Here is a 14,597-nt window from a genome sequence, read left to right as displayed (position 1 = left end):
GTCAGGACTTGCCATATCTTAAGGACATCTTTGCTGAATTTCCACAAAAAATATTTTTTATCCAAATTTTTTTTGCCTTTTGGAAGGACAGTGGAGTTCACCGTTGGTGAGTTTGATGGAAAGCTGGACGTAGACGGCGTGAGACATCTCCTGGGTTTATGTAGAGATTATGGCTCAGAGAGAGTTCATTCATTTCTTTTATTGCACCTCTGTAGAGATTGAAGCCATACTAGTACTGACACCGGCGTTCACTCTGTCCAACTTTGATTATGTGAATATCTTCATGTCTCTGATGAATTATTTTGTTTTTGCCAGCAGAAGTAGCTTTTCCATACTTATAGCCAGATAGGAACAGTAAACCTATCACAGTGCATTAAAGCTGCCCTTACTCAAGGTAATGGCATGGAGTGCAGGAATTTACTACTATCTCTTAACCTCAAAACTACCTCCTGTTGAACTAAAAAAAAAAAAAACAACCAGTCTACAATTTTGAATGTGGCATGTACAAAATAAATAAATTAATAATAATTCAACTTTTTTTTTTTAGCAAAAACTGAAAAGGAGTATTTTGAACCATGCCATGAAAATACCTGGAGAGAATCCAATATTCACATTATGACGCAGCAATGGAGCTCATAATTATCAGTAAAGAATGCAAGGCTGGGTGCAGGAGTGGCCACTGGTCTTGCCTTATAGCATCATGATCACAGGTTTGATCCTGTATCAAGGTTGTACTCCACTTTCTTTTCATAGTCCAAAACCAGGCACATTGCTCATATACTTCTATTTTTGTCACTTCTAAAAGCACTACACAGACACACATCCAGCAATGACCATGTAATGCTCGATACGTTACTTCCGTAGCTTTTGCTGGTGGAGAGAACAAAATAATCAACTGTGATTGAGATGTGTCATCTGGAGTCACTTATTTACTCTGGACTTTGTAACACTTTCATCTTCAAGGATGGATTGCACAGTGCTCATGTTCTTTCTCAGAGTGCCTGTCATGGTGGGTGCCTTGGTGTGTTCTTGTGTAAAAAGGCCTTCCTTGCAAAATAACTTTACTGCCCATTTTATGACGTGATTATGCTCAAAGGGGTCATCAAGTTGTGCTACTCATAACGACTAATCGACTGTTGATGCCTGAGCACATTAAAGTTGATCAGACATATTTTAGTTGACCTTAGGTCTGAGGTGTGATTCATCTCTATTAGCCCAGTGACAGACTGGTGAACTGTCCACACTGTACTCCGCCTTCACCTGTAGGTAGTTAGGATTGGCTCCAACAAAGCTCGCAATCCTGTAAAGGATCAAATGCAGAAAATGAATGAAGTTAAAAAGAAAGCGTGGCTTCCTGTCCCAGTCAGTTCATAGACCCTGCTGCCAAATCTCAGTCTTTCTCTTTTCTTTCCATATTTCAAGGTCCGTTGCTCTCTTTTTGTTTATCCTCTTTAGTCCCAAAGACAGTCTGTGAGCATCAGCATGTATTTTATATCTCAAAGAGCTGAAAGCTAATAGCAGGAAGATACAGAGTCCAAAGAAAGCAGATTGAGAGGAAAGAATATGAACCAGGTGCAGTGTTTGGAGGGTCTTCACAAGACTCTCGCCACTGAATTTAATTACCTGGAAATATTCAGGCAAAGCCTTCTAATGTGACCTTTTGAACTTTTGCATGCTGCCTCTTATGCTCTGTTCTCAGAGTACTTAGAGATAATGTTCTGCTGAATAGAATATAAAGTTACTGCTGCTCTGGCTGCATACTTGTGCAAATAATTTAAAATCAATCACCAAACACACATGGCTCGGCTGTTGAAATGACCTGCACCCTGTTTTTTGGGGGGGTTTGGGTTGTTTGTTTTTTTTTTGTTGTTGTTGCTTATATCTGTCTAACATAAGAGCAGGAAATTACTATATACTTTAGCTATGCATACATGTTACATTACATTTGCAATACTTTGGGCTCATATCTGCCAATATGCAATTTTCAGATATGACTAGTCTCCAAAATCTTTCACCTATTTTGATTTATTACCATTATTGCTGCACACCTGCCTCAGCTGGGATTCTCTGTACGAGCTCCTTCAGGAAAACCTACCCCTGTTTTCCCTTGAGCCACTGCAGTTTTGGAAAGTTTGTGAATGGCTCACATACTGGGCCACGATGCTATTTTTGGAGAGGATGTTCTTCTTCTTGAGTGCAAGTAAAAAATCCCAAGTTTCACTCATCACAAAAAAGGGAATCAACTGTGAAATATTTCCATTACCACGGGAAATACAAGCAACATGAGAGCAGTGATGTTTTCACTGTGACATTGTGATGACCCAGTAAGAGATTCTGGATAAATTCTCAAGACAAAAGAAGGAAGAAAAAAAGTAAAAATAAATCGTTCTTGGTTTATGGCAGTCCAGTTTTATGTACTGGTTTTATGCATCGGTCTAAAAAACTCAGACACAGACATTTGGACCAAACTTATTGCCATTGTGCCATTGAAAATCGTACATGCTGAAAAAGAAGGAAAGCACCGGGGTGAACAGGGAATGTTGGGTCGTAACAACGGAAAGCATCTGTTTTGCCCGTGTCCAATTGTTTTCAATGGTGGTGTGATACGGTGCGTGAAACGATAGAAATGTTATATGATTAGATTCTATATATAATACAGACGTTGGACAAATAGTAGTCCAGGTTAAACAATTATATGAATGTATTAAACAAACCTGTACAAAGAAAACGTGGAGGATGGAAAGTTTTTTTTACCCCTGCCGCAACCGAAAATACCTTTAACTCAATTTCAACCCATTTCAATGTGAAATGAGTTAAAGAAAAATGAAGTACCTTGTTTTTTTCCTCACCTGCTACAAGAGTCTGAGACACTCAACAATGTGTTCAAGATAAAACACTCATCAAATATGTCACCTGCCAAACCGTGACTCACTCTTCATGTTGTATCACATTCCCTGATTTTGTTTATTCTTCATCTGCAACACAGCGATGACTGGACATATGCTTTGATTGCTCTGGACTACAGACTCTTGATTTATGGTTTGCTCAGCTTCAGTGGATGAATCGTATCCAGTTGCGGAACATGGGGGAGACTGATGCCTCCCTTCAAACTGTAAAACCCTGCATTATGGAGCAAAGGAGTGTGTAATGTTATTCTGGATGCTATTTTATAGATCTTTCCAAAAAGCTTCCTCACTCCTGGACTTCGGGGGAATGAGCCTTTCCAGCTGGAGATATGAAGAGCTCAGTGCAGCAGGGTTTGCGGTAAGTGAGCTAAATCTGTTGTGGCAAACTGTGTGGGCTTAGAGTCAAAGGCTCAGCAGAGGTGAGTCTACCAGTGGAAAACCTGGGTGGTAAACTTGGACAGAAGAGACGTGCTTGTTTGGGATGGATTCTATCATTTGCTGACTTCTCTCTGTGCCAGTATCACACAGGACAGAGTTATTATCCCTCTACAAAAACTCAAGCAAAACCCCGAGAGGCATCTGCTTACACTGGCAGAGGAGTTCGCAACCGAGGGAAGAGGTTCAGTAGCAGGTCAGCCATAGTAGGAGCTTTAAAAAAACGCAGATTGAACCTCAATATTTGCACAAAGAGAAAATACTTTTTGTTTTGGTCTTGAACGCACAATTTCATGGTGTCTAATGAGAGCACTGTTTGATTTTCTTTGGCAGATCGACATGGATGGGTGATCGGAAATCAGTGTCCTCAACAAAGACGTCAGAGTCTCATTTGCGGTATTGTAGAAAGAAGCATCTCTCTCTCTCTCTTTCTCTCTCTCTTTCAAAATCCTTTTTCCTTCATAAATGGGTATGTTTACATGATAATCATGCATTAACTACCCCAGCTGGCCTGTGGATTACTTTTTTGAAATAATAGGAGTAAAAAAAAACAAAAAAAAAAGTAAAATGTTGATCAAACCCAGGTGCTAAAGATGAAGACCTCATTGGGTGTTAATGAGGTTTTAATGTTTTGTTTTTTTTCACTCTGCTGGATGTGTTACTTTGCTGCTGTGCCTTTGTTTAAGCAATAGCTTTAGTTTGTTTTTCTGATAAAGTTTATATTTTTCTGCACTTTCTCACTTATATCTTTCTCACTGGATAAAGGTATCAGCAAAATGATTAAAAAAATCTTGCTTTCTGTTTTTTTTTTAACAGTACTACAGTATACAGAAAACATTTCAAACTAAGTGCATTGTAAAACAAAAGCATTTTGTTAATGGGTAAAACAGACACTAAAGTCACAACATAAACAGAAGTAGTCGATATACAGTAGTCTGTGTGGGATTATCACGAGAGGTATAAAAACCACTCTTTGGGGAGAAAGTCTGGAAAAAAGAACAGCGTTGTCCAACAACTAGCCCCTCCCCCTGTAAAACCACAGGCATCGGTTTTTCAATTAAATTCAATTTCAGTTGTATAGCACAAAATCCAAATTCCCCAGTCACATCAAAATCACGCAGTGAAATATAATGTAACTGAACATTTCCTGGGATGGGTGAAGATTTGGCCAGAGTGTAGGAAAAAAAACTGAGGAAACAGACAGAATCAGCCTTGTGTTTTTTGTTTTTTTCTTCTTTTACAAATATTTTTTTCTTTTCCTTCTCTAACTTTTTAACTAAAGTCTACACTGAACTATATTTAACTGTTAATCAGTTTTAGTCAATTTTACAGATATTTAAATTTTATCGTGGCTTCTGTTAAATGGTATTTTAGTTTTTTTATTCCTGATTTTAAAGATTGTGTAAATATTATGCTGCTGTCTTCAAATTTGATCTCATTTCAGAAAACTCAACACCTAATCAGCCCGCATCACTGTCGGCTGTGTCACTCACGTAAATCTGACCTCGTTTACACTTTGACACAGGTGAAACTAACTTCCTTAAATTGGTTCATCGTCCTTGTTTTAACAGAATACTTCATGACAAGATATACAACATCCAATAACCAATAGTATAAGTCCCTTTAAAAGAGAAACAGAACTTTTATACTTTTTATACAAAATTTCCTTACGTCCTACTACGAATATATTTTTTAAGTCATATGAAATTGATTTGACAGCACACAAGGCACAAACAGTCCAGACTGATTTTTGTACAGAATCACATAATCAATAGAGATCACAATTTTAGTACTCTATATAGGGTTCCAACAATATCTAATATTATTCCATACATACAGACATGTAATTTGTTATAACCAGAGGCTAAAGGAAAGGACATTGGCATTGTGTAATTGGGGATTAAGGATCTGTGAGGGAGAGGACTGGTCTAAGTAAGGAATAATTGATCCAGTTTATTTGTGCTGGGTCAATCTCTGATGGGAGCTGGGGATCAATTATTTTATTTGCTGGGTCAATCTCTGATGGGAGCTGGTGATCTTTCTGTGTGGAGTTTGCATTTTCTTCACATCTTAATTGTACAGGGTTTACACTGCCCTTGCCTGTTGGGATTAACTCCAGCTCCATAAAACTCTATAAAAAATGAAGTAATAGAAATCATTAAGTGGATGTTTCAGTTCAACACAGTCTCAAGTTCACTTCCTTAGTCAGACTAATGAAGTGTTAGCTTAGATTACGTCAGACACAACTCCCACATTACATGGTCCCAAGCTTGTAACATAAATCTGTGTCATAATCCAGCATGTGAGTAGGGATCCAACAGATCCCTACTCACATGTAATGAGTAGAGATAATAAAATAACATTAGGTCAGCACATACTTGAAGGTGGCTGAAGGTTCTTGTGCCTCTCATCAAGGAGATTTCTGGTTAAATGAGTGCAGGTGTAGAGAGCAGTGACAGGCAGGCTCATTGTCTGATTGTCACAGGTGTTGCTTGTAGTAGGTGAACGAGTTCACTAACAGTCAGTGGCCATGGAAAGATTTTTCATCTGAAACAAACCTGCTTAACCCTCCTCCTAATTTATTTTGGTGCAATGTTGCTTTACTGCACACTGAAACACTACATTGTAATAATATTTATTTATTATTATTATTTATTTTATTTATTTATTTTAACTTTACATTGGCAGACTCATTTGTGTACTTCAGTCACTTACCTCCTCTTTTACCCACTTTTACCCAAATCAATTCATAGTCATGTGACTATAGATTTAAGAATTATATACATTTCCAGCAGTATCACTGACAACAGCCCTCATTCACATCCATGTACAATTATTAGTCAAAAATCAATGGAAATTAAAAATTGTAATGCAAAGCCATGCAAGAGTGATTGTGGAGGTGAGTCAGTAGTCAGCCCAATAATGATAATAAGGACCAAGGAGGGGGAGGGGTGAAAGGGTTGAGCAGCTCATATGAAGCTTCAGTAGGAAATCTTCATAAAATGACTGTTATTAATGATGAAGCATTGTGAAGGTCAGGGTCAGGGTCTGTGCTCAGTGTCAAGGCTGAACACACATCTCTGAGGTGTTAGTGTTTATGGTTGCTTTTGACTGGAGACCTTTACTCTTCGTTGTCTGCTGAATGTTTGTCACATGGGATTGGGCTTTGGTCATTTCAATTCATGTTCATTCTAACTCTTCATTCTCATTCACAAATACGACCAGCGAAAGTTGGTGCAAAACAAAACACTACCACACCCTGCACCACCGAAAAAACAATCCCGTTCATTAATCTGTAAGGATGCCCAGTGGAAATCACGGTGCTTTTCTTCAGATAGTTGGATGGAATGAAATATTAAGTCATATTCTGGCAACTCAAATGTGAAATGACATCAACAGTGACCAGGGGAAACATTAAAACCCAAGCAGAGGTACTGGTTTATTATTGTAACCTTCCTTGCTCAAACAACATAATTATAATTTTGGAATTAGATGAATCGGGGCATGTAATAAAACTTTAAACTATAAAACCACAAAAGGAACAAGAGATGTCCCAAAGTCAGACTGCAGGCACAGTCTCTGGTCCGATGTGTTGAAAACGTGTGGGAAAATATAACAGCGGAGATTTGAACTCTGAGGCGGTGAGGAAATAAAGGTCATTTTCACTCTGTGTGGGAATGACATCTTTAAACCTCATTACACTGTTCAGGGGAATAAAGGTGTGACCAACAAGTTTGATTTAATTTTCTTATTCCGACAAATACATAGACAGATGTATGAGTGTGTTGAGGGTTAGAAACTGTGAGGAAGGGTGAGATATTGTTTCAGTTCAGGCAGTTTCTGGTTTTGTCTGATCAAAAACAGTGTTTTAAGTAGACACTGGGAAAGAACCTTGCTCCAACCTGATACTTAGTTTCTTGTTTTGATTTCTCAAGAGTGTTGTCATAACCCAGACCAGACAGAGAGTGTTTTTAAGCAGATGTTTGACACAAAAATGCAGATTTGAGAAGAACAAGCATTTTTTTTTTCAAAAATTTAAAAATACATACAACAAAAAATAAATTTATAATTGTCTTCTGTGCGTTTGTCCCAATCAGAACTCCACATGGAGCATGCAGTAAAAGCAAATATTTATGCGCCATTTTTAATTAGCAAAGCAATTTCGCTACCAAATTACGCATATCCATCAAAAGTTTTGCTGAAGTCTTTGCACAATGTTGAGCTTCCACACAAGACTAGGAGAAGTAAAGACGATGATGATGATGATGTAAAAATAGAAACAATGTGGAAGCAATTTATGCTAATTAGAGCTTTATTTATGCTGCAATAATTGGGCACATTTGAATTGGTGATGAATCTTTTTCGCCTCATTTTTTCCCTCTCTTCCCCAATGCGCCCACTCCACCATGAAGATCAAAGCGCTCATGCACTTGGATGGATGCTAATGGTGCATGGCTGCCGTCTTGGTCCTGAGTGGCCAGATCTCCCCAGTGAAAGAAAAACAGCCAATTTGGGGTCTACGTGGACGCAATTAGCACGATTGATGTGTGCTGTGTCTATCACGTCATCATTCAGAGTGGAAGCCCACTGGAAGGAGAGGGCGATGATGATGTGGTAGCTATGAGTTTTCATTAGCCTAACCTCATTTTGCCTTTTCACTTTTCCGCAAGACTATAGATCAAAATTACTGGCAGACGTTTAAAGTGAGAGTGAAGCTAATGCCAAAATATCGGAAGCTATACGTTGCTAAATTATGAACTGTGCGATAAATGCTGATAGCTGGAGCTTCCACTTGCAAAAAATATTAGGCTTCATCAACACACAACAGCAATTACACGCAACTCATTCTTCAAATGAATCCCACCAGTGGGCCCACCCACTGATTATTTTTTCTCCAAAACAGGGAAACAAACCATTTTTTTTCTTTCCTCTTTTCTTTCTGACGGCATCTTTGCTTTGCATGGCCTTACCCCGAGGCGATCTCCCCGCAGAATTTGAATGAGCTGAAATGTGAAGGCCTGGACTGAGTGGAGGAAACAAGGTGCATTATGTAGGTGGGAGGTAACCGTGCCATTGAGAGACAATTAGCATGAAGCCCAGACCTTTGGAAATGGTGTGGAGGCTGCAGAGAGTGGGCCTGACGGAATGAAAAGATTAAGACTTGAGAAAAGATAGCGGGGCATGGGAAAATGCTAAAGCAACCGGGTGACTGGAGTAGCCAATAAGGAACGGAGGAGACATGAGGTAATGAGCAACTTTTTTCCATTCCTTTTTTTTTTTTTGTCGGGAAAATTAATGTGCGCCTATTATCTGCAGAGTTTGTGCACATTCCTCTACGCTTAAAGAAAAACTTCCATTTGTTTGTACATGATTTTTGTTTCCCACTGCTTTGTCATGGGCGCGGCTGTCAACAGGGAGAAAGACGATGAAGTGGAGACTAATTTAAACTATTCAACACATTTGAATTACACCAGGTGTAAGGAAACCAGGGGTCTGTTGTCGGATTTTGGATAAATGGCTGTCATGCATCACTGAGACGTCCATAGTGTGGTAATGGTTTTAAAGAACCTTCTTTTCACAATTTTCTACTTTTCTCAACTTTCCTAAAAATTCAGTTTGGTGAATTCAGTCTATAAAAATGCGAAGCACTAAAACTGGCACGTCTTGGTGGAACCTCTGCCAGCTCCCAGGCCTCCTGGAGCAGCCAATTTTAAAATTAGGAAGCAGATTATCCACGCTTGTGTTGTGGATAGTGACATTTAGCCTCTTGTTGTTTTCTACAGGCATCTCGGCTAATAAGCATCCACTGTGGGCGCCTGGAAACCAGAGGCTTGAGAAAAAACTGGACAGTTAAAAGGAGCAGTTTCAGGGTTTGTTTTCTGTATCAGACCTGTGGGAGTGGGAGTTTGTGTTGGGTTCTTCACACAGTTGAACTCTTACAAACTCACAAACAGTCATGTTTGACAAACGGCACAATGGCAGGCTCCAGAAAATATGTAACTGTAATTACACAAAATGCAAAGCAGCTGTGTGTTTTCACATGCTTATTTAGTGTTCTTTCTACTTGTTGCTGTTTTGACCTATAGTTATTTTAGAAAGAATAACAAAGTAACATGTTCAAATGCAACAAAAAGCTAAAACAAAAATGAACCGCAGCACCTTAACTTAGTGGTGTTAGTTCATAATACTAGGGGAGAACATTACTTCAAAGGCTAAAAAAAGGTTTGGTCAAAAATATTAGATACATTTGACAACTGAACTTTTGGTCTTTTTTCTTTCCACCTTCTCTGCTCACACCTGCTCACAATCACAATCAAGGACACCTGACGTCACCAATCAACTCACCTGCTGCTGTCACTCACTTATTTACACATGCAGTCACCTGTATTTGTTACTTCAGCTGAGCTGCTTTTTATCTGCTTTTATCATCAACTTTTCTTTAAAAGAATATGGGTTCCACCATACCTTTATACAGTTGTATAAATAAATGCAGCCAAAAGAATGTCATTATTCAAGGCACCAATCATTCTTCCACAAAAACAACATCAAGTATCTCTGCTCAACATAAAGGAAGCGGTCGCTCCGTTTTTTGCTTGTCTCATTTGTTTAATTATTACTTTATAAATCTACTCATGAATACAGATGCATAAGAGGATGAACATGAAGATGGAGGTAGGAAGGGGGAAAAATAGTTTCATGTTTACAGAATAGACACAGCACCTACAAATTCCTATTTACACTGAATGACATCAACAGGTAAACTATTGTGACAGCTTCTAAATATAAGGTGAGGCGTCTCTGGTGCACAAAACATAAGCTTTCCCTCCATTTCTGCTGATGCCCTGTGATTGTGGTTTGGATGGAACAACACTGAGCAGCTCTCCGCTGGTGCATCAGTGATGTTTGTTTTGCTGTAAGTTCCTGGCACTAGAACCAGCATTGTTTTCAGTTCACAGTAATCTACTCCTTAACTTGACACAATAAAATAAATGCTACTTTTTTTTTCTGACCCAAGCCACAAATGTGCAACGCTACAATAAGACAAAAAAAAAAATTCCACACAGAGCCAAATAAAAGGTCAAAAAGACAATGTCCCCAGGTCAGGATCTTATATTTTCATTTATACATATACAGATACTTGAGATACTTGAGACAAATCAAGATTTAAATGATGCTCAAACTTTTGAACATTTTGCACATTATACAGTTTCTTATTGTTTACATGCTGTGGTTTGTTCCTTGTATCAAATTTCCACAGTATTGAGACTGAGGGTGCACTCACACAAGGGACGGTTGTTGCATACCGTGCTAAAGCCCCCCCCACCTCCCAGTTATCTTTTGGCCCACACTCGCATAACACCAAAAGCAAGCATGATGAAGCCCCGTTGTCTTGGACACAGACTGTCATTTGTTCGCAGTTAAAGTAGCGCGATCAAGAGCAAATCTAACAACACGGCTGCAATGACTATCTTTGTGAACTATCTTAAATATAGTCAGCCCTCGCTAATGTCTGGATTTAATGACTGCAAGAGGCGGTGATTCGCATTCAATCGTGCTGCACACGTAAAAATACTTTTGCAAAGGCACAGGAAATGTGCTTTACCACTCTTGCACATGTGTGGCCAATGTACTGTGGTTTAGCACAACTCTTCCAACCTAGGTTCTCAACCGTAGTATGCGGGAGTGTGTACACCGTAAACTAGCCATAGATTCTGGACTTTAGGGTGCAAACTGAGTTTTTGTGGGTTCTTTCAAAATATTATTCTTTGTTACAGTGATGTTCTCATTTTATAGGTAACTGGATTTTGTCTGATAATTTTACATTAAAAAGTAGTTAAAAATCTGTAGGATTAACATTTAACCATTCAATTTATTATTATTTTTTTATAGCCTTAATACACAGTAGATGTTAGGGCAACACGGTGCATTAATAAGCCAGTTTCGTTTTCACTCTCAACTACACTTGGGTTTAAGTTATGTTCTGATGATGAAGATTTGTTCTTGATTGTGCTATTTCCTCTTTGCCTATTGTTTATGCATGTTTTTTTTTTTTGTAGTGGACCACAAAAGATGAGTGACCGGTAGCAGACCACTCACATCACAGAGCTGGGGGTTCCACTGTTTTTGGAGCTGCAGACACACCAATCTGAGAACTCGATGAAGCCTGAATGCTAAAGTCCACCCTTGTAGATGTGGTTGTGCGTCATATTTTATGATGTGTCACATTGTCATAGTAATGTTCTCAAAGGATCACGGGCTGCAAGTGGAACTGATGAGTCAGTTCCACTTGCTCAGACACAGAAAACCCCTGGTGGTGTCCTGGAAAATGGTAGTAAAAAACTATTTTTAGTTTTGCAAATAGAATTTAACAGAGCTTTGTGGGAGAAGAGGGGGAAACCACATGTTAGAACGATTAAATTGCAAAAAAATGGCAAATGCTAAAATCTTTTCCTATCATGCATGTCAGACTATTTTTATGAACAGTGTTGGATTCTTGGAATAATAAAATATATGATCACGGAAAAATGCATTTGTCTTTAACTGGTCTGGTGAAGTCGCAGCACACTCCGCAGCCAGTGTCCTTGAAGCAAATGCATTCTGGATCTGGACAGGTACCCAACAGCATCAACCATTCATAAATTATGGACGTTGTCCCTGAGACCAGACGGTGAGGCCAGTAGGGAGTTGTTCTGAAATCTGTACTAGCTTAAATGGCCTTGAGGAATACCACAACTGCCAGGGTTAACTGTTGTCTGTTAGATAAAGCTGCCGAGCAGGGCTGGCACGCCCCAGACTGCATCAGTAGCTCACCCACCTTGCAGCCCCGTCATATTAGTGGCATTACACACTTGTAGAAGATTATTATATTTAATAATGTTCAGATTGGTTTAATAGTTAGACTACGTATTGCACCAAAGCACGATTGCCCCCTTAAGTCCAGATTCTATGGCTGGTGTGAGTGCAACTGGTCCATGCGGAACTGGGCGCGGCGCACTTCCATGCTACGGCACAGTTGGAAGAGGTGGGCCGAAGTGTGGAACACTATGCCACACATGCAGACAAGCATATACTTACGTAATGGGATACTGACACGAACCCAAGTAAACAGTCCAGTGGAGTCTGCTTCTCTACTCTGAGATGTCACACAGGGTTGCCCCTCAAAAACTGTTGGCAGCAGAGACATAGTCACTGTGGAACACTGATTAGGATCAAGTGAAGTGAGGCATTTTTATTATCCCAGATATAATTGTAATCCCATTTGAATAACAGAGAAAAACCATATGGGTCTAAATGAATGATGTCAAATTGGCTCCAGATTTTGATCATGACCTAAACTGATGGTCAATGCGCCAAATATAATTTTGCTAATTGACAGTAATGAGACTTGTTCCTTTGTGGACGGTACCTGAAAATATCCCCATCATCAATCATAAGAGTATTTATAACTTATGATCTACCGACATATTTGTTCTGGACCTACCTCACTGTCACTTATTCCTATTATTAGGTTGAGTGCACTCAACTGTTAGCAAAAAGTCCTAAATTCAACTCCTCTTTCGACGTGAACTTCAACATAAATTAGAACTACAGTTCCGAGAAACTGAATAAAGTCCATGGTGAGGACACTGAGTCAGAAAATCCTGAACGAGAAGACCTGGGGTGGAAATGTTTCTAAGGTCACGAATTAACCGTTGAGTCTCACCATCACTGACTTCCCCAAACTTTCAGCTCCGATTCACAACATCCTAATTTAATTTGTTTTGCGGTTTTATTTGATTAGAGTCAGTATTGATTAGGTTAGAGATATTTCAGTAACAGTGCATTGTTTTGTGTGAATATGAAAAAAAAAAAAAAAAAAGATTTTCAGAGAGGCTAAGGCTCAAATTTGTGAAAGGAACACTGCCTCTGCCTTCAGGCTTGGCTGTGCCTTCACCGGAGCAGATTCGGCCAAGTTACGCTTTTCCTCACGACCAGTCTTCTCACGCAAAGATCTGGCTTTGCAAGAGAGGAGTGGGGTGAGGCTTCCTGTGGACGAAGGTCAAGACCCTACCGTCCACCCATGCTGTCTTTGTGTAACAGCCCATCTGGACATTTTGATAGAAAGAAAGAAATTAATTTCGAATGAGAATAAAATATCTGTTGAAAATGTATTACTTTACAGCAGCATGCACTGTAAAAGGAGGAAAGACTGGTATTTACTGAACATATATTTGTAGAAATGTACCATAAAAACATTGTATTGCATGAAAGCAAAAGCACATGTTTGATTCTGGGTTTTTTGTTCATTGTATTCTACTGTTTAATCCTTTTGGGGCTTATAGCCAATCCCAGCAGTTAAACAAGTGTTTGCATCCAATAAACAGGCAGTTCAGATTGCCAAAATAATTGAATCCTGTGTGTGGACTCCATACAGAAATACAGGTGGTCTCGACTTTTGTCCCTTTCTACGGTGTGACATAACTCGACTTTCACTGTAAGCCAGCACACAAATAATGTACATCAGTACCTATGTTACTCACCTACGCTAGCACCTTTCTAACATCATATTCTAGGACATAAAAATCAGAATAGTCTGAGTTAGACTTGGAAGTAACAATGAAGTGCAGAATGTTCCAAAAAATACAACACAAATGAAAGAAAGCGAACCTAGCTCTATCCAGTGGATGGTGTATGACAGTGAATGTAAACTAAGCTGTCTTCCACGTATTGTGCTGCGTGATGACATAATTACTCACATGCAAAACCTGCAAATTCCACACTTTTCTCTAGAATATGTTTTTACCCCTAAAATCATCCAGCCCAATATTTCACATTTCAACCAAGCAGCCTGTCTGCTCAGTAGGTGTTCTGACTGTTACGCAGAGAGGAAAAAACCGCTTACCCTGCAAAACGGTCTACAGGAGAGTGAGACAACTAATGAAACTAATGAAAGTGGAGTTCACATGCCTTTGTTGCTACCCTTCCACTGAATAGTGTAATTACTGCACAACAAAACCTTTTTTTTTTTGTTGTTGCAAAGTTTGGAATTTAAGCCACCATCGCTGTGTTCATTTAAACTAAAGCTGGTGTAAACCATACAGACATCTGCTGTATGAAAGCAAAAGATGCATCCGACGGCAAGCAGCTGGAATGGACGCACCTTTCGCGAGGGAGCAACAGCTTTGGCTGTTGCCAAACACGCAGCAACTTAACCAGCACTTAAGTCAGCAGCATCTCCTCGAATTAGAAAACAAAACAAAAGAGAGAAAATTGCTG

Source organism: Cynoglossus semilaevis, chromosome 15 (assembly GCF_000523025.1).
Source record: "Cynoglossus semilaevis isolate Cse_v1.0 chromosome 15, Cse_v1.0, whole genome shotgun sequence".
Classification (NCBI taxonomy): domain Eukaryota; kingdom Metazoa; phylum Chordata; class Actinopteri; order Pleuronectiformes; family Cynoglossidae; genus Cynoglossus; species Cynoglossus semilaevis.
This window is presented reverse-complemented; position numbering follows the sequence as displayed.